This window comes from Aethalodelphis obliquidens, unplaced genomic scaffold (genome assembly GCF_003676395.1).
Source record: "Aethalodelphis obliquidens isolate GAN/ISIS:26980383/991018 unplaced genomic scaffold, ASM367639v1 scaffold40, whole genome shotgun sequence".
In the NCBI taxonomy this organism is placed as follows: Eukaryota; Metazoa; Chordata; class Mammalia; order Artiodactyla; family Delphinidae; genus Aethalodelphis; species Aethalodelphis obliquidens.
Genome location: NW_020837984.1, coordinates 14,688,634 through 14,712,362, shown reverse-complemented (window position 1 = coordinate 14,712,362; position 23,729 = coordinate 14,688,634). Strand labels below are relative to the sequence as shown.

At 44.4% G+C, this 23,729-nt stretch overlaps 1 long non-coding RNA gene across 2 annotated transcripts in view; it reads left to right on the top strand.

The window, feature by feature from the left end:
• Positions 1-23,729, top strand: part of LOC113633623 (uncharacterized) — a 31,643-nt gene that overhangs the window by 2,979 nt on the left and 4,935 nt on the right. The window contains exon 2 of one of the 2 annotated variants that reach the window (XR_003438273.1): positions 8,163-8,284. This is a non-coding gene — a long non-coding RNA (uncharacterized LOC113633623). Of the gene's footprint in view, positions 1-8,162; positions 8,285-11,457; positions 13,875-23,729 lie in introns of those variants that run through there. The other variant, XR_003438274.1, reaches the window with a different exon arrangement.

Sequence of the window (23,729 nt, the reverse complement as noted above, 5' to 3'; positions counted from 1 at the left end):
TTCCTCTAACCAGAGAATGTTGGATGTTCCACAGAATTCAAAAGGAAAAAAAAAGTCCTAATCTATTCATAAATAGCTTGAGGTGTTTTAAGTAAGGTTGTCTAGTTTGATTACAGCAGAGTTAGGGTTGTAACTTAGTGGTTTATTGAAGTCTGGCTTCATTCTTTTGAGAGCAATACAATAAAAACATATTGACTTAGACCTATGAAGGAAGGGTTTGTCTGAATTAATTATATGAAAAAAAGATTTTTTTGTGAAGTCATTAGTTTGTTTACTTTTGGAATCACATGGTTAACTCACTTGTGTATGCATTAGCTTGTAGAGATCCTAAGACCTGGTTTTTGTTTTTTTATTTTTTTAATTTTTTTTTACATCTTTATTGGAGTATAATTGCTCTACAATGGTGTGTTAGTTTCTGCTTTGTAACAAAGTGAATCAGTTATACATATACATATGTTCCCATATCTCTTCCCTCTTGCGTCTGCCTCCCTACCACCCTCCCTATCCCACTCCTCCAGGCAGTCACAAAGCACCTAGCTGATCTCCCTGTGCTATGCGGCTGCTTCCCACTAGCTATCTGCCTTACGTTTGGCAGTGTATATATGTCCATGCCTCTCTCTCGCTTTGTCACAGCTTACCCTCCCCCCTCCCCATATCCTCAAGTCCATTCTCTGGTAGGTCTGTGTCTTATTCCTGTCTTACCCCTAGGTTCTTCATGACATTTTTTTTTCTTAAATTCCAAATATGTGTGTTAGCATACGGTATTTGTCTTTCTCTTTCTGACTTACTTCACTCTATATGACAGACTCTAGGTCTATCCACCTCATTACAAATAGCTGAATTTCGTTTCTTTTTATGGCTGAGTAATATTCTGTTGTATATATGTGCCACATCTTCTTTATGCATTCATCCGATGATGGACACTTAGGTTGTTTCCATCTCCGGGCTATTGTAAATAGAGCTGCAATGAACATTTTGGTACATGACTCCTTTTGAATTATGGTTTTCTCAGGGTATATGCCCAGTAGTGGGATTGCTGGGTCATATGGTAGTTCTATTTGTAGTTTTTTAAGGAACCTCCATACTGTTCTCCATAGTGGCTGTACCAATTCACATTCCCACCAGCAGTGCAAGAGGGTTCCCTTTTCTCCACACCCTCTCCAGCATTTATTGTTTCTAGATTTTTTGATGATGGCCATTCTGACTGGTGTGAGATGATATCTCATTGTAGTTTTGATTTGCATTTCTCTAATGATTAGTGATGTTGAGCATTCTTTCATGTGTTTGTTGGCAGTCTGTATATCTTCTTTGGAGAAATGTCTATTTAGGTCTTCTGCCCAGTTTTGGATTGGGTTGTTTGTTTTTTTGTTATTGAGCTGCATGAGCTGCTTATAAATTTTGGAGATTAATCCTTTGTCAGTTGCTTCATTTGCAAATATTTTCTCCCATTCCCAGGGTTGTCTTTTGGTCTTGTTTATGGTTTCCTTTGCTGTGCAAAAGCTTTGAAGTTTCATTAGGTCCCATTTGTTTATTTTTGTTTTTATTTCCATTTCTCTAAGAGGTGGGTCAAAAAGGATCTTGCTGTGATTTATGAGAAGACCTGCTTTAATGGGTAGAAAACCAGAAGTCTCATAAGTCACTGCAGTTTTCCAACTGACAGTCATATTTATAGGATTAAATTATTTACCTAACCCATCCTGATAGCATAGACACAAAAAGCAGTTATTTCCTGTCAGAAGTTCGAATCGACAGGGTCCACTTTAAAGAGGTTCTTAGGCAATTGCCAGACTGGTGTCCGCTAAGAATCTTGCAAGGCGTCCTTGCAGCCGAGTGCTTGGAGCACAGTGGGCAGTAATAGTGGTTGGAAACTGGGTGAATGAATGAGCGCGTGAACAAGTGAAGGGCTGAAGGAATCTTTCTCCCCAGGCGTGTTGAACTGTATGAAGCATTCTTTCCACAGCCTCACACTATAGCTTGGTTGGGTGGTTTGGGGACAAGTCTTAGATTCTGTATTGGCAGGGGGAGGAAATGGGGGCACACCATGGGAAGTTTCTGCTCTGTGAGCTGGTGACTCCATAGAGAAGGGACATTTCCAAAACCAGTATGCTGGTGTCACTTGAGTCCCAGTCTCATGATCTTTCCTCCTAAAAAGGTCAAGCTGCTGAGGAAGTCTCTGGAGCAAGTAAGGAGGCCCATGGAGGTAGGAGATTTCCTGTTGGCAACCTGGATCTTACTCAGAGAAGGCAACTACTTTATAAGACCTCTGTAGAGGCTGTCCACTGCCTTTGCTCCTCACTGCTTGGATTCTTTTTTTTTTTTTTTTTTTAACATCTTTATTGGGGTATAATTGCTTTACAATGGTGTGTTAGTTTCTGCTTTATAACAAAGTGAATCAATTATACATATACATATGTTCCCATATCTCTTCCCTCTTGCGTCTCCCTCCCTCCCACCCTCCCTATCCCACCCCTCCAGGCTGTCACAAAGCACCGAGCCAATATCCCTTTGCCATGCGGCTGCTTCCCACTAGCTATCTACCTTACTACGTTTGTTAGTGTGTATATGTCCATGACTCTCTCTCGCCCTGTCACAGCTCACCCTTCCCCCTCCCCATAACCTCAAGTCCGTTCTCTAGGAGGTCTGCGTCTTTATTCCTGCCTTACCCCTAGGTTCTTCATGACATTTTTTTTTTCTTAAATTCCATATATATGTGTTAGCATACGATATTTGTCTTTTTCTTTCTGACTGACTTCACTGTGTATGACAGACTCTAGGTCTATCCACCTCATTACAAATAGCTCAATTTCATTTCTTTTTATGGTTGAGTAATATTCCATTGTATATATGTGCCACATCTTCTTTATCCATTCATCCGATGATGGGCACTTAGGTTGTTTCCATCTCCGGGCTATTGTAAATAGAGCTGCAATGAACATTTTGGTACATGACTCTTTTTGAATTTCGGTTTTCTCAGGGTATATGCCCAGTAGTGGGATTGCTGGGTCATATGGTAGTTCTATTTGTAGTTTTTTAAGGAACCTCCATACTGTTCTCCATAGTGGCTGTACCAATTCACATTCCCACCAGCAGTGCAAGAGGGTTCCCTTTTCTCCACACCCTCTCCAGCATTTATTGTTTCTAGATTTTTTGATGATGGCCATTCTGACCGGTGTGAGATGATATCTCATTGTAGTTTTGATTTGCATTTCTCTAATGATTAATGATGTTGAGCATTCTTTCATGTGTTTGTTGGCAGTCTGTATATCTTCTTTGGAGCAATGTCTATTTAGGTCTTCTGCCCATACTGCTTGGATTCTAAATCAGGAGTCTCTCAGGCGCACCCCTGGCTTTTGCTTACCCAGCCTGGCCCCGCCCTTTGGCTGTGTGCCATTGGTGATTTTATTTTAGCACTTCTGGAAACTACACCCTCTACAAGGGTAAAGCAAATTGGGAGGTTCTGGTACTGGCTCTAGAGGGACTGGGGCCTGTCACCTGGCCCTGCCCTGTGTTTCCTGGCATGCTTTCCTGGCCGCCTTTTTACCCTTACACAGTCCTCCAAGCCCGTATTTCTGCCTGGGTGAGGATTAAAGACTGGCTTCTTCAGCAGGACTGTGGGGGCAGGAATCAGTGCTTTGGAAGAAGCTTCTGACACCAATCTCCATGTTCTGCTTTAGGAGAATTATTGATTTCATACAGATGATCTAACAGTTACATTGAGGGTGGTTGGGGGACGAGGACATGGAGATTCTTCATATCCACAAAAGGATTTACCACTGGGTTTCTTTAAGCACTGAACCTGCTTTTCAAAATCAAATTTGATTTTCATGCTTTAAATAATGTGCAGTTATTTGTATCAGAGAAAAGCTTTTGAGATTTTCTAGGCAGACTTCCTTGTTTCAGAAATGAACACACTTCGGGAGGTCCGGGAATGGCAAAGCCGTGCCTGTGCCAGGGAACTGAACACTCAGATCTTGTGAAGGGGCTGAGGCAGAAGGGGCAGACGGTTTGAGAGGGCGTCTCCTTCCCTCCTGGAGGAGCATCTCTTGGGCTGTTTTTCAGGTGAGGCAGGGAAGATGCACTCCTTCCCCCAGAATGCCCTGCTCACATCCCTCAGATTGGGTAATTCCTGCCTCATTGACTTCTACCTTAGTCTTTTCAGACTGAACACCAAATGACATGGTAATGCCTTAGTATTTGATATTTTTAAGGTACATTTAAATAAGTGAAAACCTAAATTACAGGATGTGAATGACTGAATGTAACTTTGTGAAATTCAATGTGTAAAAAAAGCCTAATACTAAGCAAAATGTCAGTGGAGGATCTTCACGGGGCCTGATTTAATTGGTTGAGTAGATCTATTATTAGAATTATCCAATCTATAATAATAAGCATTCATTTATTAATTATTTATTAACTGCAGAGAGTTTTATGATAATTTGATATAAACTGATAGGATATGACAGGTATAAGACTAATGCTGTGGGAACTCAGAGAGGAGAGATGATTTTTACCTTTGGATCTAGAGAATCAGAATTTTGTGAAAACACGTTTCTTTGTCTTAACACTTTAAACGATCTTGCTTATACCTTAGTCAGAGGTAGTGTTGATACAAAGGAAAATCTGTTCTTTTCATTTATATTATTAAAGTTCTGAATTAATCGCAACACAGTGTATTTCTTTTCACCGTGTTTCTTTGCTAATCTCTAGAGCAGTTTTCCGAAGAGCAGACCGTTGGTAAATAAGAGCAGTCCACTCTCTTTTATTAGATAGTATCTCTGCAGCTAGCAGATGGAGGCAAGGGTGTGGACCCCATCAGGGAGGCCACTCTTTCAAGAAGCTTGTCTGTGAAGAGAGGAGAGTTGGTGAAGGGGGAACGCAGGATCTAGGGAGGGTTATTTGTTTTTTGAGACCCAAGCATGACCTTGTGCAGTGGGGAAAGAGCTAGAAGAGAGGGAGAAGTTGAAGACAGAAAAGAGAAATAAAAATTGTTGAGCAAGGCTCCAGGGGAGAAGGGTCTACTGTATCCTAAGAATCGGTAGAGAGATTAAACTTGAACTGAACAAAGGACAAAGCCATCGCTGATTTTAACTGCATCACCACCACATCACCATTTATTGCTTTCCTACCTTTTGCTAGTACTCTCTTGAGCACTTTACAGGCTCCAGACACGCAGGCTCAGCAGACATGGCTCATGGGCCCAGCCGCTCCGCGGCATGTGGGATCTTCCCAGACTGGGACACGAACCTGTGTCCCCTGCATCGGCAGGCGGACTCTCAACAACTGCGCCACCAGGGAAGCCCTCTTGAGCACTTTTAACTCTCATTTGATAGGGGTGAGGGATGTGATGGGGCAGAGGGATTTGGTATTTTGAGGAGACAGTTTCTTTCTGTTGGGCTTTGTTTTCTCTGGGCAGAAGAAATTGAAGTCATCTGCTGGGAGCAGGTGGGATAGTGGGGACAGTGGCATGTTTTTTAAAATCCGTTGTGCCAGTGGCTGTAATCTGCAGACACGGAGGAGGACAGCTGAGCCGTGCTAAAGACCCAGCTAATATTGGAGACAGTGACTTTCTAGAGGAAGTAGCCCTCATGATAAATGATTGCTTTAGCAGTGCTCAGCAACTTGGGGGTTAAAGCAGAGGACATTCATATTCAAACAGGAGCTGTGTTTTGTGGGGTAAGTGGAAGACCTGGAGTAAGGGGAGTCTCGGATATTGGTAGTAGAGTGGTTGTCTACTTGACTAGAGAAAGAAGTGAATCTAGGAGAGGACTGATAGGCAGCAAAGCGATGAGGGGGGTGGGTATCGAGAGGCTGGAAATCTCAATGAAGTTGAAGAAGAAACTGTAGAAGACAAGACAAGGAGAGGTAGAAATATAGGAGGATATAGGAGACCATGAGCAGGCAAAAGGTGTGACTTGGAGCGGAAAGGCAGACTCTGATCAAGGGGCCAAGTCCTTGATGACCAGGAAGTCAATAGCTTACAGAAGTGAGGAGGAGCGTTGTTGCTTGGTATAGGCCTCAGCAAAGGAAGGATTTTTTTTAAGGTTATAGGAATAATGGTGTTAAAGCAGCATTGAGACAGACCATCTGTTTCTCCTTTTGGTACCACTGGATACTGAAGGATGATTTTATGGCAGAACCTTCATTGTTTAGAAACCAAGTTCCTTAAGGACTGTCAGGTTTCAGCTAGGGGAAAGGAGGCCAGAACCATCTTTTAGGCCTGTCTTCTGCACAGCTGGCCTAAATACTGTGGAGTTTCAGTAGTGGGGCGGCAGGTAGTTCTGGCCAAGTGGGATGGCCTCCACAAAGTATTGGGCCTGTAGGCACAGTTTGCAGCAACAGGGACTAAGTACTCTTGCAGGCAAAATCCCATTTGGCCACTAGGGTTTTTTGAACTGTTCAGGATCAGACTGGGGCCAGTGCTAATCATCTGTGAGAGGCTGAAGGGAAACTCTAAAGGTTTCTTGCTTGAAACTTTAGGAGTCATTTGACTCTTGAGCCTTTCTGTTCCTGTGGGGTCTGGAATGTATTTTTCCCTCCACAGTGACAGCAAATAGTGCCCTAAAGCCCACATTTGAAAGGGTCTGGAAATACTCAGATTATTGTTTATAAAGATGTTTTTGGATTTTCAGTGGCTCAGGATTTCTTTGACATTGTTAGTACATGACTCCAAACATTTAAGAAAGAAGCCTCCAAATAGATGAAAACGAGCAAGCAAGTAAAATCTTCACAATTCTTCTGCTCCTTCTTAACTTGATTAATTTACACCACCACCTTGGCTGTAAAACCAGACGTGAACAGCTCAGAAAATGATTGCCTAACCAGCCATTTCACCACGGGAACCTACTAAGCACAGCTACGTGGCCCCTAGCAGAAGAGGCTGTGTGGCTCAGAGCTTGGAATGCATTGCTCCCACGGCAGTACTTTCCAAATTGTTTGTAATTGGTTTTGTCACATAAAAATGAGAAACTTCTGTATGGCAAAGTCATCATAAACAAAGTTAGAAGAGAACCAACAGGCTGGGAGAAAATTTTTGCAATGTATGTGATAAACAATGGATTAAGGGACTTCCCTGGTGGTACAGTGGTTAAGAATCTGCCTGCCAATGCAGGGGATGTGGATTCGAGCCCTGGTCCGGGAGGATCCCACATGCTGTGGAGCAACTAAGCCTGTGCGCCACAACTACTGAAGCCCGTGCACTCTAGGGCCCACGAGCCACAACTACTGAAATATGCACGCCACGACTACTGAGCCTGTGTGCTGCAACTACTGAAGCCCATGCACCTAGAGCCCGTGCTTCGCAACAAGAGAAGCCACTGCAATGAGAAGCCCGCGCACCACAACGAAGAGTAGCCCCCACTCGCCATAACTAGAGAAAGCCCGCGCGCAGCAACAAAGACCTAATGTAGCCTAAAAAAAAAAAAACAATGGATTAGTATCTATAATCTATAAAAGGTTTCTAAAAATCAGTAAGGAAAAGACAACAAGTCCTATAGAAAATGGGCAAAAAATACAAAAGGGCAAGTCACAGCAGGGCAAACCAGAATTTTTTTTTTTTTTTTCTTTGCGGTACGCGGTCCTCTCACTGTTGTGGCCTCTCCCGCTGCGGAGCACAGGCTCCAGACGCGCAGGCCCAGCGGCCACGGCTCATAGGCCCAGCCACTCCGCGGCATGTGGGATCCTCCTGGACCGGGGCACGAACCCGTGTCCCCTGCATCGGCAGGTGGACTCCCAACCACCGTGCCACCAGGGAAGCCCCCAAACTAGAATTTTGTCTAAAGAAGTGCGTATCCTTGAGCACAGAGTTCTCTGGACAAGAATGTTTATTGCATTGGTAAATATCCACGAGTAGGGACTGTGAAATGCTATGTGGCCATGAAAACATTGAAGTAGGTTCTGTATCAGTGAAAAGAGCAAGTATACCCTACAGGACTGCTATAAAGAGCCTAGTGAGACTAAGGGTCCTGAGTTTTCTGGGGACAATTCCAGCTTTATTTTCAGTCAGTACATTTTGTTAAATATGCCACAAAATGTAACCTTTTTATGCCTTCATAAGGCCTTAATGTAAATAAATTCACATCCACCCCCTCCCAAAAAAAAAAGAAGCAAGTACAGAGCAATATGAATAGAATGTTCCTATTAATTTTTCTTTCTTTTTTTTTTAGGTAAGAAGTGGATTTATTTAGAGAGAAACACACTCCACAGACAGAGTGTGGGTCATCTCAGGAGGCAAGACTGGCCTTGGGAGAAACACACTCCACAGGCAGAGTGTGGGCCATCTCAGAAGGTGAGAAAGGCACCAGGGTATGGGGTTGTCAGTATAAAGCAGGTATACAGTAGGTAATTTCATAGGCTAATGAGTGGGAGGAGTATTCCAGCTATTTTAGTAAGGGGCGGGGGTTTCCAGGAACTGGGCCACCGCCCACTTTTTGATGCTTATGGTTGGTCTTGGAACTGCCATGGCGCCTGTGGGTGTGTTGTTTAGCTTGCTGACGTGAGCATATACTGAGGCTCAAGGTCTAGTGGAAGTTGACTTGTCTGCCATCTTGGACCCATGTGGTTTTAATCAGTTTAAGTCATATCCTTGGGCTATGTCATTGTCTCAAAGGTTGTGCCCTGCCTCCTTCCCTAATGTTTCATTCTCCCCCTCAGAGATTTTATTCCCATATTCTTATGGGAATCAGAAGGGCGATGGTCTGTCTTATGTAACTGCTTCAAGGCTGAGTAGGGGCATCAACCCTGCCTGTCAGGGAGTAAAAATCTCTGGATGCCTGATCTAGGGGCCCCAGGGGCAGGACAGCTCCTTGTTTAAGTCAGTATGGGCTGGAATCCTCGCATAGCCATCATCTTGGTGTGGAATAGTTGTAATTGTTTCCATAGCTTTTCTATGAATCTCCTTGATGATGAAGCACTGTTGTAACAGCATCAGAGTAAAAAATATGATTTTAGATGCTATCCCTTCCAAGGTAGTCTCCCAACCAGGTGTTAGTGCCCAAAAAGTCACAAAGAAACGGCACAGAAGACGTCCCCAGTGGTGTTGATGATGAGCGGGAGTTGGTCTAGCTGGTCTCAGGACTTAATGAAGCTCAGGTTCTTGATGTCTCATCACAGAAAGAATTCAGTGAGAGACAAAGTGATAGGTGAGAAGTGGATTTATTTAGAGAGAAACACACTTCACAGACAGAATGTGGGCCACCTCAGAAGGCAAGAGCGGCCTTGGGAGAAACACACTCCACAGACAGAGTGTGGGCCATCTCAGAAGGTGAGAAAGGCCCCTATTAATTTTTTTTTAATATTCCTATTTATTTGATTTGGAATGTGTTCATCCAGTTTTAAATTTTATTAGAGGGTTCCTTTAGGTTAAACAATATTTAAGGCTGTATTATTATAATTATGACATTAACAAATGAAACATCAAGTTTTGTCTTCTCTTCATGTAAGATAGAAGATTTATTTCCCATCCTCACCTCTTCCTCTCTTTGTTGAATCTGGTATTATAAATTTTAGCCTCTGTGAAGAATTTAGGGACCTCTCACTACCCCTCCCTTCCTGGAACGAAAAGGATTCCTGAGGAAGGCTACTGGGCCATGGTGCCTACAGTTGCAGTTTCTGGTGTGATGAACAAAGGAATTCAAAGCTCAGAATTCTTCTTGCCTAGGATTTTCTCCTTTTTGGTATATATAGCCTTGCAGAGCCTCTCAGCCTCCTGCCTCAGATGCAGTGGAAGGGACAGGGGCCTCCTTAGGGAGGCCTTTCTTGCTTCTTCTCCTTAGAAAGGGAAAATTACCTGAGTGGCCTAGGAAGGCAAGGGTTATTAGAGCTGCCCTAGGTCTTGGGAGGAAACCTGCTCCTTGCATTTGTCCTTACTTCTCCTTTGGAGAAGCCTCTCAGCTGGTTTTAGGCACCCACCAACCGAGGTGAAAGGAATCCTTGAAACTGACACCTTAGTTTTGCCTAGTTCCCTGGCGGTTGAAGCTCCAGAACTCCAGCCTGGAAACAGTAGGAATTCTATTGCAGGGTGGCACAAGGACTTACATATAACCCCTTTGTCCTTCTTTGGGTCAGAAGCACTGTGTTCCTTAATCACATTCTCAGTGTCAGTAGACCCCAATATGGGTGTATGGGAATTGGTTTAGACTTGTAATGTAGGCTTTTCTCTGAGCTGGAGAGTTCACATAGAGTGATGTAATAGAAACTTATTTAAAACCAAAACTGACTACAGCCAGTTCTGTTCTAAAAAGGGTAGTACAATTCATATTCTTAGGGGAAAAAAGCATTCCACCACAGAATGGTAGTGGTGAGAGAGTGAAAGTTCAAAACTTAAACTTCTTTATGTTCCATAGTGCTGGTCAGAGTGGAACCTGGAGTAGGTGGTTCATAGTGGGCTGACTCTAGCTATGGGTTGTTGGGTGTCAGAGGTAGGGGGATGGAGAGCTAAGTTGCTCTGAATAATATGAGGGGAATTTAGTTTCCTGAGGGAAGGGGAGACCCCTCCCAAATGAGAGAAGTGTCTGGAGAGGGTGAAGGAGCCAAGCAACATGGTAATATAAAACCCACCTGTCTTTTCATAACTTTAGGAAAGGCTGATGAACACATAGTGTTTTGATGGAGTTGGTATATGTGTATATTTTTCTTTTTGGTAAAGCATGGAGAAAGGGAAACAAGTCCCATATCTGGGACAACTCAGCAGAGGGAAGAGACCAGCTTCAGGAGGTGAGATGTGAGTGAGATTAAAAGTCCAGCAGGAGCTGGAGCCAGAGCCAGAAGGGACTGCTAAGAGTATTAGCTGCTGGGAATTTGCAGAAATTGCAAAAGGCTATTGGATAGGGGGATCCAGGCACTTCTGTAACATGCCCAAGGTGCAGGTGGTTGCAGCTAACATATGATTGCTGTAGTGCTGTGTAACTCACAGACTGTTTAACAGTGATCCGCCCCCACCCCCGCCCCAAGCTCTTTCTGATGGAGGTCTGTTTGTTGGATGCTCCAGGAACTGTCCTGATACTCCCCTTTCCGCCCAAGGAAAGCCATTTTCAGTTTAGACTCCAAAAGGGAAACAAAACTTGCCAACAAAGGGCTTGTCTTTCACTTCCTTTCCTGTAATTTACACAGACCCTGAGGATGCTTGTTACAGCTGGAGAGCTGTGGCCTCCCCAGACACGCCAGCCCTGTGTAGGGAGTGAAGGGAGGTAGGAAAAGTTTTGCACGAGGTATTGGGACTTGAAGACTGCTCTGAGCAAGTACCTAAACAAATATTAAGGCTCCAGTGAGGGCCCTAAAGACGCCAAGTCTCCGTGTAGCTGGATTGGGAACAGGGCAAATCTACCCAGTGCCACACTAAATAAGCACTCTTTTTTTTTTTGTGGTACGCGGGCCTCTCACTGTTGTGGCCTCTCCCGTTGCGGAGCACAGGCTCCGGACGCGCAGGCTCAGCAGCCATGGCTCACGGGCCTAGCCGCTCTGCAGCATGTGGGATCTTCCCGGACCGGGGCATGAACCCGTGTCCCCTGCATTGGCAGGCGGACTCTCAACCACTGCGTCACCAGGGAAGCCCTAAATAAGCACTCTTGCTCATTCCTTAAGGAGGAAGACTCAGTTGATGGAAGAACCTATTGTTTAGTCTTAACATCCACTGTAATTCCAAACTTTGAAGACAGTAGAGATGAGTGGGCTTTCACCGCCCAGCATCATTCTCCCGTCTTAGATAAGAGCACCTTGATTTACTCTGAGGGACCACCTCCTTCCTACTCTCAGATCAGGTTCTGGTGTAGTAAAGTCCATCCTTTGGTTCTAGATGGAGGACACATGACTGTGCCAGTCAGAGAATGGCAGTTAGCATGGGCATGGTCTGAAATTCAGGCCAGTCAGGGCTCTGGACTTTCACTGGAACTGTTAAGTAGTGAATTCTCATTTCTTTTCCAACTGGATTGCCAGTCCTGTAGAATGTACATAATCCTGAGGCTGCTGGTGACCAGGGGGAGTTCTGAAGCCAACACAGATGAAAACTGAGCTGCAAGATCGAAAGAGATGGAGACTAAATGACATCTTTTGAGCACCGGGATCTAACCATACCTTAAGCTAGTCTAACTCTGGATGTCTCTTTTACATGGGTCTAGGCTTTCCCTTTTTTTTTCCTTTTGAAAGTGTGATTTGGATTTTTGTCATCTGCAGCCGGTTGAGTGCTAATTCAGGTCATCATGAATTATATATAGTTCTCACTGTAAAGTGTGGTTTGGCTTTTCTTAACAGACAGTTTTGTCCTAAAGCACTAAATTGTAAGTTTGCTCTATGAAGCAGATGAGACCATAAAGAACCTAGTATCATCCTCTCTACATAGAAAAAAAGTAATTTTTTTTGAAGTAAATATTAACTACAGGAAGTAAGGAGGGAGGGAGGAAGGGGAACGGGAAGGAAGATAGGGCGCTGAATTAAAAGAACCCTGAAGTCCGTAGGTATCTAAGAACCCTCAGACCCTATCAGGTCTTCCTGTTCTAAATGCCCCTAGTGCCCTATACTTTTACCTAACCCTTCATCATAGTTAGTAATGATATGTTTATGTAATATTTTGATTAATGTCTGTCTTCTTCACTGACCTGGCAATTCCACTAGGGCAGTGACTTTACTCAATGTTATATCCCCACAACTAGTTCAGCGTGTGGCATTCAGCAAACGTTTATTGAATGAATTGTCACATATAGTTACCCAGATTGGACTGACCCTCCTTGATTATTGGGGTTAAGATTGTGGCAGAATTGGCCAAATCAGGGAAAGCTGTCCCTGTCCCCTTTGTATCTCCTATACTACCCACACCCCCAACACATATACAGAGAATTTTTGTCTTAATGAGTTAGTTAAATCAAACCTCTAGTGCTATATTGTTATAAGGTCATTTTATTGAGGAATTAAATAGTGTGGTTGTTGACTTAATATGTGGAAAGCCTTGCAGAGGAGTGGGTCAGATCTGTGTGATTAACAAGCAGTCTTCCTTGCTCCTTTGTCTTTATAAAATGATCTATTTAACTGAGATAGTCCACCCTCACTCAGGCTTGCCCAGAAATGTGTTGGAGGCTGTAGGAAAGCCCAGGAAGTCGATGAGGGAGAGGTTGGGGATGCTGGAGACTTGACTCTCTAGCAAGAAACAGACGCAGTAAAAAGTGGCCCCTGGGAAGAGAGGGGGCGGATATCCTGAAGCTCACTCCTTCCTCCCTCCTGCTCTGGGCTGGGCCCAGCAGGAGCTCCAGTACACCATCCCACCCCCTGACTGGCCACACAAAGCATCCTCCTCCCAGATGAAGCTGTGGTTCATCCCTTCCCCCAGCCTGCTTTCCCTGAGATGGGGAGAGTGTTTCCCAAGGCCCACGTGACTTCCACTGGCAAGTGACGACTACAGATGGTTTACCAGTCAGTAAAACTGCCAAAGGCTTTTGTGCTGTAATAATCCTTTTCCTGTTTAAAACTCTGGGGATTTTCTACTGTTGCCAGTAGTTTTTCAAGTCAGCAATTACAGCGTAGATTATGTAATGGCTAGGTATTAAAAATAGAAAAGACCAGAGTTTGCATCTATTTTAACCAAATCAAGAGCAAAGGGAGGGGAAAGGAGGAGAGGGAGAGACCAGAGGAGGAGGGAAAAAGAAATGACGTGACAAGAAGCAGTGAGATCTCATCATGTGACTGGACAATCAGCCCACAATTTATTCTGCCCTTTTCCTGCCTTTCTTGGCCCCAGCTCCTGCACTTCCATCCAAGGCCTCCACAAGGGAGGGGACCCTGCCGAGAATTCTGAGGACTCAAGACCCTCTTGGATATTCCTCAGCTCAGCCTTGGGGTGTTTGCCTGCCCCTGACAAGCGGAGTGACTAAGAGGGGAAGGAATTGAATTTGGTATTCTTCCCCAACCCCCCAAGTCCAGGACTCTTGTGTCTTGGTTTCTAAGGTCTTAGCGCTCTGATTGTTTCTCTTGTTGCAGTGTTACCGTCAAGGGGTGGTTTACGGGGGAGTCTTTAGCATCCCAGATCTCTATCAATCCCTTGCCAAAGCCGCCCTAAATAAATATTCAGTGTAATTAAAAACCCTGTATTCACTATGAAAAATGGCTTTAGATACTCTCAACCCTCCCACTTCCCCACCCCCACTCCTCTTCCCACTGGATTGCTACCTCTAAGCCTTTAATCTAGGAATTCAAGGCCTACCACTGGTTCTTTTGTGACTTCTCACTAATCCCCCACCCCTACCCTGAATCAAGAGGTCTTTTTGTTTTCCTAGAGACCTATTGAGTTACTTTAAGGACCTCTAATGGTGAAATTTTAGGTGCCAGGTGTGTCTGGAGCAGGGAGGATATTTTTTTTTTTTTTACAACTTATTTTATTTTATTTATTTGGCTGCGTTGGGTCTTCATTGCTGTGCGCGAGCTTTCTCTAGTTGCAGGGTACGGGAGCTACTCTTCATTGCGGTGTGCAGGCTTCTCATTGCGGTGGCTTCTCTCGTTGCGGAGCACGGGCTGTAGGCGCATGGGCTTCAGTAGTTGCGGCACGTGAGCTCAGTAGTTGTGACGCACGGGCTTAGTTGCTCGGCGGCATGTGGAATCATCCCAGGCCAGCGCTCGAACCCGTATCCCCTGCATTGGCAGGTGGATTCTTAACCACTGTGCCACCAGGGAAATTCTTCATACCTGCTTCTGTATTCAGTCTGTTGTGATATCTTGCTTCGGTTGGAGTAGATAAATAAAATTCGGCTTCATACAGATTTGTAGTTGGAAAAAGTAGGAGTATTTTATTTTATTTTATTTTAAATTTATTTTATTTTATTATTTATTTGGTTGCACCAGGTCTTAGTTGCGACAGGCGGGCTCCTTAGTTGTGGCTCGCCAACTCCTTAGTTGCAGCACGTGGGCTCCTTAGTTGCAGCTCCAGGGCTCCTTAGTTCCGGCTCCAGGGCTCCTTTAGTTGTGGCTTGCCAGCTCAGTAGGAGTACTTTAATAGCCTTTTCAGATAATTGTGGATATCTTCTTTGATATGTCACCAAAACTGGACAGATGGCAGTTTCTGAAAGGTTAGTTGCAATGTGAGATCTGAAACCATATCAATGAATTTCTCATAGTCAGCTGTGTTAAATTCCATTGGTTTTGGGCTTCCCTGGTGGCGCAGTGGTTGAGAGTCCGCCTGCTGATGCAGGGGACACGGGTTCATGCCCTGGTCTGGGAAGATCCCACATGCCGCAGAGCGGCTGGGCCCGTGAGCCATGGCCGCTGAGCCTGCGCGTCCAGAGCCTGTGCTCCACAACAGGAGAGGCCACAACAGTGAGAGGCCCGCGTACAGCAAAAAAAAAAAAAAAAAAAAAAAAAAATCCATTGGTTCGTCTTGCACTTTGAATAGGCCTTTTATTCATGACTGATTTTGTAACATCATGCATTGGTCATTGGAAAATAATGGCTCAGTGATTTATGCAGATCTTCCAAATGTAGACACAGTTCAGTTCATAATACCACATTTGTTAATATTATCACTGATTTCATCACCAAGTCTAGGTATTGGGAAGCTGTCAGGCTCATCCTGATTTTCACTTGACAGCTCAAATTTTATGGTTGGTAAAAAAATACTATCAGTTTTTCTTGGTTTGACGAGTTCACTTCATTCATTTTCAAGAACATGTCTGCTAAATGCCCAGGTCTGAATTATCATAGTTGGTCAGTTGTTCTTTCTAATAAAAATGGTGTTCCACAACAAAAAGCAGGTGGAGTAGCTCTCAATGCAAACAATAACGTAAATGTATCCAGTACTTCAGTATGCAGCAGAAGTGCTTTGTGCAAGGCTAATAACAAGATACGCACTCAAGGGTCATGTTTTAATAAAATTAATGATTATTGCTCCATTATAGACATTCTTATGTGAAGTTGGCCTTTTTGTTAAAATATAAGTGCTTGCGGGTGAAGAATATGACTTCGTAGATTTGTGTTAAGGCCCCAGCAGTTTTATCTACTGTTGCTTTTGTACTAGTGCAAATGTTAACAAAGTGAATACTATAGAAAGTCTTGGTATTATTATAAAAATAGTCTTTACTTCTCTGACCACCCTGGAAGGGTCTTCGGGACCCCCCAGGAGTCCAGAGATCATAATTGATCTATGTGATCATGGGCAATGATAGCTTGTGGGCTCGAACACCTCAGTCAGCCTACCTGTGCCTCAGTTTTCTCAACTGTAAGGAGGGGCCTGGGTGGGTTTTCAGTTTCTCCACATTGTTGGACCCTGTTCGCTAGTTCTTGAAGCCCCTTCTCCCCCAGCAACTGTGCTACTGCTCTCTTTTCTCTCTTCCTCTCTCATGTCTCCTTTTCTCTCCAAAGTTCCTCCTCAGCCCACTTCCTATAGGTGGGTGTCCTCCTTGTTTCACCTGCTCCTTCGCTCCTTGGGTGATCTTATCCCCTCCCTGGTCTTTAACCATCACCCGCAGGCTGAAAGCTTCCAAATCTCTTATCTTTATTTAGTCCAGATATCTGTCCTGGGCTCCGGTTCTGTGATTTAAGCTGCCCCTGGTACCTCTCCACCTGTATGCCCTATAGGCATGTCACAGTCAACATGTCTAAACTGATTGTGTCATCTTCCTCCACACATAGCCAGTCCTGGTTCATCGTTCATCCACCTAACTAGTTAAGCCAGAAGCCCAGGAACTCCCCTTATCTGGCCCCCTTACTTCCATCATCTAATCTCCCAGACCTATCAGTTCTGCGCCCTAAATATTTTCCCAAGCACTCCCTGCTCTCCAGTTCCGCCACCACTGCCTAGGACCGGGCCCTCATCATTTCTCACTCAAACTATTGCAAGAACCCTCTCCCTGATCCCCTGTCCTCCCTTTCCAACCTATACTTTACAGCTCAGGCTGGAAATCTCAAGATACCTTCTCACAGGTTTTGGGGGTTTTTTTCATTAAATAAATACATATTGTGTTCTTACTATGCCAGGCACTGTGCGGGGTGCTGGGGATACAACACAGAACACAACAGACAACAGTCCCTGGCCTCCAGCACTCACAGTGTATGAGAGAAAAAAAATACAGGACACAGGGAATCATGACACAGTGTGATAGAGAGAAACGGGGCGGTGCTTGGGAACCCCTAGAAGCCTTAACTGAGGGTTAGCTAAGTCCAAGGGGTGGCCAGGGAACACTTCCTAAGGAAGCAACACTCAGACTGCACAACTGGGTGGGAGTTAGCTAGAAGTGGCGGGAGTGTGGTGGTGAGAAAGCTTTCCTGGTAATTTGATCATCTCATTTCCCTGTTTAAAACGCCCTTTTGAGCTTCACCACTGCCTGTAGTATAAAGTCCAAATTCCCTACCATGAAACACAACCTTTGTGGCTTCATCTGCTCTTCCCCTGTATTCAGCCCAAGTTGCTTTCAGTTCCCCCAAATCCCGGCTCACTCTCTCACAGTTCCTGGCCTTTGCATACACACTTCCTCATGTCTTCCACCCTTCCCATCCTTTCTGAGTTACCAGTGTCAGCTGACTCAGGAGACCTTCTCTGACCTCTCGCACATAGGCTTTGTGGCTCCGTCTCCTGTGCTGCCCACCTGTGCACACAGCTGGACTTGTGTGCCTTTATCACATCATTAGAGCCCATCCAAGTATGTCTCTGACTCTTGCTCCTACCTGCCAGTGCAGGATCCCAGGTCCTGCCTAGTTCCCACTCGCTCACCCCATGAGCATTCTGGGCATCCCCGGGGTGTGTGTCTCCCATGTGCTGGTGGATAAGGTTAGGCAGTTTAACCCCCTACCTCCTACCCCCACCCCTAGGTATCTTTTCCCCTCCTCCAGCTCTGCAACCTTTGCCCCTGACACACCCCATGGAGCTATCAGTTCTGCTGGACATTACCACACCCATCAGGCACCCCGCCCCTGCTAGGAGTCACTGACATTTTGGCATGAGGTCAGCCAGCTCCACTATCAGAGCAGGGCTATGGGGCTTCTGGTGCCCCCACTGCCTTATAGAGCCATTGGCTTTGGCTCCACAGGTATGTCTAAATCACAGTTACCACCTTGGCTCAGAATTACCTCCTCCTTTCCACAGAGCAAAGTTTTTGTCTCTGGGTCAGCTCATTGTACCTATTTCCTTCTTCCTTTAGAAAGAGTTATTTCCCAACAGGCCTCCCAACCGCTCATGAAGATAGCTTCCCAAGGTTCTGCCCACCAGCGGGCCAGACAAGTGTGACCTTCATCACCTTCCGTCTCCAGCCTGGAGGCAAAAAATGTATGGGTATTTATCTATTTAAAATAATAGGTTATATAAGCAATACTGAATATAGCTTCATCATTAAAAAATCCAAGCAGTTCAGAAATACATAGAATAAAAAGGTAAAGCTCCTCTTCCACCCCTTCCCCTGTCTTAAAGCTTACACTACTGGTAGGTACTGGTTGGTTAACTATTTGGTGGAAATGTTCAGGCTTTTTGCTCTGCTTTTACACATGTGTATGGCTTGCATAATATTTGAAAAATTATCTCTTTTTTCCTCCCTGGATTTTCCCTTTTCCACTCTCACATTCATGGAGCTTATTTCATCTTGAACCAGCTCTCCAGATTAGAAAATGGAATCCACCTTCAGGTGTCTCTGGCTTTTGTGTATCAAAAGCTTACACACGTAGGGAAACTTCAGGATTTGCAGAATAGCTCATCGAAGGAAAAGGATCCTCTTGCACAGTCTGAATACTTTGACTAGAAACAAGATGGAAGAAGGATTTCACCCGAAGTGGCAAGACCCCCAACTCTTTGCAGCCTTCCCATCCCCCAGACTGGTTGGGGGCAGGAGACACGGGAGAAAGATCTGTGGTCTCTGGAGTCCCACCCTGCCTTCAAGCAGCTCACCTGGGCAGGCAGGAGTAAGATCCCAGAGAGCGGTGGCCACATGGTGGGACCAAGCTGTAGGGAGGCAGGTAGCCTGGTCCTAGATTCCTCGCTGCCCACAGTGGCACAGAGCAGCAGAGGCTGCTAGACCTGGCCTCAGCCACCTTCACAGCCCCTTCCTGTGTCCCATGTCTGGCACTTCTCAGGGTTCAGACACACCTAGAATTAAGTTGCTTGTTGGCAGGATGGAAACTTACCATAAACATTGAGTTGAGTTATAGAAACTAAAGTTTGGTTTCTTGCTCACCTGAATTTGTGAACTGAGATTTCTTCCTGTTGCTTGTACCATTCATATTTTGCCACTTGTGAAAAAGATTTCACAATGTATCTTAAAAGTGTTTCCATAGAAGTAAATATAGATTTATTCTTTTTAAAAAACAATATTATTTTTTTAAAAATAAAGGCTCATAGTAGGAAATTCTAAAAATACCGAAGGAGAAAGCAGAAGTTCTCCAGTCATCCATTCCCATTCCCTAGGCATAATTACAGCTAACACCTTCTTGAGTGTTCTAGAAATTTCCTATGCAGATAAAGACATGTATTTATTTCTGTGTAGCTCTTTTTATATACAAATAATCTCAAACTACAGGTACTTATCTGCAACTCTTTTGATTCTTTTTTGTTTGTTTGTTTTTGTTTTTTTGTTTTTTTGTTTGTTTTTGCGGTACGCGGGCCTCTCACTGTTGTGGCCTCTCCCGTTGCGCAACACAGGCTCCGGACGCCCAGGCTCAGCGGCCATGGCTCACGGGCCCAGCCGCTCCACAGCATGTGGGATCCTCCCGGACCGGGGCACGAACCCGTGTCCCCTGCATCGGCAGGCGGACTCTCAACCACTGCGCCACCAGGGAAGCCCTCTTTTGATTCTTTATTTAACAATTTGACCTTTATTGTTAAATAAATTCTATTATTTAAGTAGATATAATTTGACTTTATTTCTTTCAGTGATGCCCAGTATTCCATAGAATGGATGTACCACATGTGTTTAACCAGTTGATTGGCCTAAATTTCCAGATTTTTAGCTATTTCCAATTAAGGGCAGAGTGAACATAATAATAGCTAGCATTTACTGATCACAGACATAGTTCTTAGTATATGGTAAGTCACATAACCCTTGTAACAGCCCAATGAGATATAGGCCCTCTTATTGCCCCTGCTTCACAAATAAAGGGACTAAGCCACAAAGAGGTCAGTAACTTTCCCGTGGTCACATATGTGGTAGTACTAGGTCTGGAATTTGAATCAGGCATCAGGTCCCAAGCCTAAACTTTAAATTAGTACACCACAGTCCCTGTGTATATGCTGTGTACCTGTGCTGAGATATCCATAGAATACATTTGTAGCAGTGCAGCTGCTGGGTCAAAATAAATGCATGTTAAACTTCAGTAGTGCTAAATGGTTAGGAGTTTATTTTATGAAGAGAGCAGCGTGCTTCTTTTCGTAATCAAGTACAGAGCCCACCTGTTTCCTGAGAAGAGAAGGGCCCCACCTCTTGTGCCCAGAGACCTCACTAGGTAAGGGTGTTTTCTTTGCGGTGGCCAGGGCTTTAGCTCTGAATCCTATCTAGCCTTCTCCTCTCTGGGTTGGACTGCGCTCCCAGGAGTCTTGGTAACCATGCTTATGCCCTATTACTAAGGCCACAGCCACAAGCTGCCAGAGAATTCAGCCCCTGGACTCCTTTTCTTTCTGTACCCTGTTGGTCTCTCAAGGGCGAGGGTACTTAACAACTAGGAGACTGCCCAGATTCCAGTTTCCTATTCTATCTGCAAGAAGAGAAAATGGCAGCCACCTAGAGAAACAGTTGGCTACTCTTTACTTCCCCACCTGAAGCTCCTACATCTAACTGCAAGGGACATCAATGTGGGGCTTCTAGGCCTGGATCCACCCCGGACCTGCACAGAAGTGGGAGGTCAGAGTATGTGGCATGGCTTCTGCATGGCAGTGGAGACAATGGAATCAACGTGATCTAACAATTCTACTTAAAGACTATAACCTAAGGATAAAAATAAGGATGTGCACACAGTCAGAATTATATATTGGCCAGCACTGTCGGTAACCTAAAGAGGCAATAACAAGGGATTAGTTAAATGATGGTAGGTACACAGTGAAATACAAGAGATCCATTAGTTTACAGACAAAACTGTCTGCAACTTACCGCTATGTCAGTGGTTCTCAAACGGGTGATTTTGCCCCCATCTGCACCAGCATGGGATATTTAGCAACGTTTGGGGATGTTTTTGGTCATCGCAACTTGGTGAGGGGGTTCGGTGGGGTGTGCTGCTGGCATCTAGTGGATAGGGAGAGGCCAAGGATGCTGCTAAACATCCTACAGTGAATGCACAGGACAGCTGCTCACAACGAAGAGTCATCCAGCCCAAAATGTCAGTAGTGTTGAGGTGAGAAATCCTGGGCCACAGGAGGGCAGACAGTGCCCAGCATGTGGCTGTCACCATGACACTCTCCGTTTTTGTTAACAGGGGCAAACACTTACGACTTATTCACCTGTAGCTTGCCACGTTTTAAGTGGTTTACACCCATTAACTCATTTAATCCTCACAACAAGTCTGTGAGGCAAGTTCCACTGTGATCATCCCATTTACAGATGAGGAACTGAGGCATAGGGCTGTAAAGTACTAGTTCAAGGTTCCCATGGTAGCAGTCTAAAAGCTTGGCCTCTCACAAGTGCTCATGGCAAGTGCTCCAGGACTTCTCTCCTCTCTCTGCTTCTTCCAGAACCTTGGGAGCACCAGGGGTTGTTTATATCTATACAAAGAGGAAAAAAAAAAAAGCAGTCAACTGGTCCTTCTCTTTGATTCTGACATTTCCAGTGGCTTTTGTATTTTTTTCTTCAGAGGGTTTAACTGAAATGAGTACTGAGGGCAGAGATTATGGACAACCATGAAAATTTACTTGTTGAGTTTACACAAAAAAATCCTCCTGTCACTCCTGCAGTGGTCTCTTAGGACTCTTTCAGCCTCTGGGCCTGCAGTCTGGGCAGCTTGGATAGTAGATTTGCTTAGACATGAGAGCAAACTTTATCATCCAGGAGGACAAGAAGGAGCTGGTGAGTCCGTTTTGGGACACCAGGGACACAGGGCTGTTCTGACTAGGCCCATAGTTTGGATGAAGTGGGTACTTCTCCATAGGAGGCCTCCAACAGATGGGAAGTTGTAAATGGGGTGAGGATGGCGGAAGAAGTGGGGAGGGATCTGTTGGATCAAAGCCAACTTTTCACCAGAGGAAATACTTATTAATTATAGGATGCCATAGGATTGACTTTGCCTCTGAGTGTGGGAGTAGTAAGCTGTGCTTTAAACAAACAGCCCCATCCCTCAGCAGTAATTAGCAGCAACAATAGGCATCTTCACAGGACCAGATTGACAGGTGGCTCACAACACACAGCCTCAAGCCTGGCCTGGAACCAGGCTTGGATGCTACACCTGTGGAGCCCGTCAGTCCATGCTTGGGCAGCCTAAGAGGCACCGGCACAGAAGTGACATACCCATTCTTGGGCCATTTGCTGGAAACTTGCTATGTACTAGGCACTGAGAGGAACACAAAAGAAATGTAAGACACAGACCATACCCACAGTCAAGAGAATCGAGGAGACAAGATTAAGTTTGAAAAGTTATAGTAGCACAGAAATACACATAACTGTCCCCCCATATCTGGGGATTGGTTCCAGAATCTTCCCCCCCCTTCACCCCGGAGATACCAAAATTCATGGATGTTCAAGTCTCCCGTATAGAATGGTGTAGTATTTGCATATAAGTTATGCACATCCTCCCATATACCGGTTTTTTTTTTTTTGGCCACGCTACGAGGCTTGCAGGATCTTAGTTCTCCAACCAGGGATTGAACCCGGGCCATGGCAGTGAAAGTTCCGAGTCCTAACCACTGGACCACCAGGGAATTCCAGTATACTTTAAATCATCTCTAGAGTACTTATAATAGCTAATGCAATGTAAAGGCTATTTAAATAGCTGTAAATACAGTGTAAATGCTATGTAAATAGTGGCTAGTGAGGGGGCAATTTCAAGTTTTGCTTTTTGGAACTTTATGGAATTTTTTTTTCTTGAATATTTTCAGTCCTTGGCTTGTTGAATTCACAGATAAGGAGGGCCAACTGTATATTACATATAAGGGATGTGGACCCTCAGAGCCAAATGGGAATTCTGGACCAGGTGACGGAAGGGAGAGAGGTCTGTATCACACTGGCATGTTTCTTATAAAAGAAGTAGGAAACACAAAGAAGAATAAAGAAGAAAATGAATCATATTAACACTTGTCAGAGATATACGTTGTTACTATTTTGGTTACATCCTTTAAGATCTTTTTTCTGTGCACATATATGGGTATAAACACGCACATTTCATTACATAAATGGGTTCATATGCTCATGTGGTACATACTGCTCTTTGTCTTGCTTTTTATACTTAGCGATAAGTTGTGGACAGTTTTCCTTGTCAGTAAACTAAAGGTCTCTTGTATTTCACTGTGTACCTACCATGATTTAACTAATCCCTTGTTATTGCCCCTTTAGGTTACTGACAGTGGTGGCCGATATATAATACCGACACTGTGCACATCCTATTTTTATGCTTAGGTTATAGTCTTTAAGTAGAATCAAAGAATATGCGCACTTTCGGCAGTTTTGGTACATATTGCCCAATTGCTTTTCAGAAAGGATATATCAACTTAGGCTCTCCAGTCCTATGAGAGTGTCTCTTTCACTACATCCTTCCCAATACTAGGTATTATTATTATTTTTAACTGCAAATTTGATAAGCAAAATAGTGTTTCGTTGTTACTGCTTTATTTTTCTTTATTATTATTATTTTATCACTTGGAC